The following is a 2,473-nucleotide window of genomic DNA, read 5'->3' as shown; positions in this document are numbered from 1 at the left end:
CCGTGTCTCTGATTTCTAAAGACTTTGTCAGAAGATCTCGCCTTCAGTGTGTTCACAACTTTCCTGAGATTCCAAGGAAGTAAGTTAAAAAGTTTTAGTATGTTTCAGGGCATCTGACTGGAGCCATGTGAATTTGGCAGGTTTTTTTGACATGATCCTGATATTTAGCAGGGGAAGCCCCAGTGTGGCTCTGGCTCCCCTGTAAACATCTGCCCAATCATGGTTGAAAATAGACATCCAAATACACTCAAACTTTTCAGTTGGGTGGCAAAACGTTCTCTGCTTAAAATAAAATGGCCATTGCTGCAAACTGGCATTGGACTGCTTTTGGATGCAGGATTATCTTTTGCCAATTGTGTGTCAGAAGCTTCTCTCAAAAATTGTAGCTATTGAAAATATAAATGTTCACGATGGGCAACTGTTCCAAATTTGGAGAACATCAGCTTCTGTTGGCCAGTGGCTTACTGTTTGCTAAAGCTGTTTCATTCAGAAAGAATCTAGTTGGTGTTTTCTTACAGTGTCTGATGATTTCTGTGACTGTAACCTTCCTCAAACCAAAGCGTTCTGTACTGTAGCATTATCTTGTGAATGGCTATTTAAGCTGCTCTCAGGAGCTATTAGCCTTTACTTTGAAAGTAGAAATAGCTTTTTGTCACTGGAGGCTCCCAGTCAGATATGTAATCACAAAAGCAAATTTAGAAGCAATTCTTCATTTTGTGTGATAGATAAAGTTTTATTCCTGATACATCAGGGCTGAAAAAATTATGTACAAACAAAGCAGCACAATGGGAAAGTCAAAGCCGTAACCAAGCTGCTCTATACTGGTAGATTGAAGTTATCTCTGTTGAAGCATATTTTCCTATAGTTGTATTCTTTCCTTAACAGCAGGATATATTTTTATTCTTCTGGAGGGGTGAACTTATAACTCCAGAATATTGGAATATTGATTGAAACTACTCTGAGGGTCATATGAGACTACTCAGATGCTCAACAACTATTCTGAGGTACAGATGAGACTACTCAGACACTCAGCAGATCCTCAAATGTCAAGTTACCCAATATTTTTTCAGTGAGTCAGCAATGCACCACAACTTAGTAGGCAGAGTCTAGAGATAGTCCTATGATTAAGACTCACTCTGGTTATAGTTTATTCTGTAAATATATTAGTGAAATAATAAAAGGCACATTCTGACCATCTATGCCAATTGCCTCCAAAAGGCAGAATATAACATTTCACCATTTCACATTTCTCTGCATCGAATTACCCTGTAATAGATGCTTATTAGCTCTGAAAAAATAGACTGAACTCTACCATCCCCTCCCTGCCAAGTATTTTGAACGCTGTACTTTAAATGAAGTGAACAAGAAGTGCTTTTCTTCAGCTGTCACCTTAGAGAGTACCCATCTATTTTCCTAAGACAGGGCTAAGGTGTAAGCTCTCTGTTCCTTGCCTTTTGAGATGCAAACCGTACTTCCTCCTTCTTCTTTTGACTCATGATACCATAGATCTCTTTCAAACTGCCTCTGAAGTCTCTTCCCATAATAACTTAACTGCATTTCCTTTACTTCATTTAAAGCCCATTCCTCCTTGTTCTCAACACGGAGCAGGGGGAGAAGTCAATTCCCTTATGTGCAGCATCCTTTTACATATTTAAAGGCCCTTACATAGCTCTCCTGCCTTCTCTTCCTGATCTTAACAACTCTGTTCACCCCATGATTAATCCTATGAGACCATGTTTCCTGAAACCCTGATCCTTCTTAGTTGTAGTCTCTGCATACTTTCTAATTGGTGTCTGTCTGTCTTGAAGGGTGACCCTCACAAGCAGACACTGTTTCAGATGACAATTAACAAGAGGCCCCAGTCCATGCATGACTTTAGGAGTGGTTTTCCATCAGCTGTCAGTAATTTGATTGAGACTAACCTCTGTTAGCCTGTTTATGGAAACATCAGGTGAGAGAGTGTGGAGGCTTTCTGGAGTCCAACCCAGGTACCTGCCCTTGACAAGCTGTCACGCTGTCAGAGGAAGAAACTCATCTGTTGTTCCTTTCACACATTTTTGTTGTGATTGCCTGAATACCCATGAACTCTTAGATAATGACTTTCTTTGAGTGGGAATTGAAATTTAACTCTTCAGTTAAAATAATAAGATTTAATTTTTAAATTAATGAGTTTTCAATTTAATTTTTCTTTGTTCCACTTGCTTCTTAATTCTTCACTATTCTGCTGTGACAAACCAAAGTTGTGTCTGGACAATAAGGGAATAAGAGATTTTGCATACGCTCAGCTATGGAGTTTTACCAAGTTTATTTCTAGTTTCTTGCTTGATGTTTGTGCTCAAGGTGGTCAACATGAATGTTGTTGATACTGACACAGAAGACTGTTATAGGGCTTGGCCAAATCCCCTCTCTCTCTGCACTGGGGTGAAGGCGCCACTGTCCTCTTTGTGGCTGCCAGTCAATGGTGATGAGGACT

Source organism: Nyctibius grandis, chromosome 1 (assembly GCF_013368605.1).
Source record: "Nyctibius grandis isolate bNycGra1 chromosome 1, bNycGra1.pri, whole genome shotgun sequence".
Classification (NCBI taxonomy): domain Eukaryota; kingdom Metazoa; phylum Chordata; class Aves; order Nyctibiiformes; family Nyctibiidae; genus Nyctibius; species Nyctibius grandis.
This window is presented reverse-complemented; position numbering follows the sequence as displayed.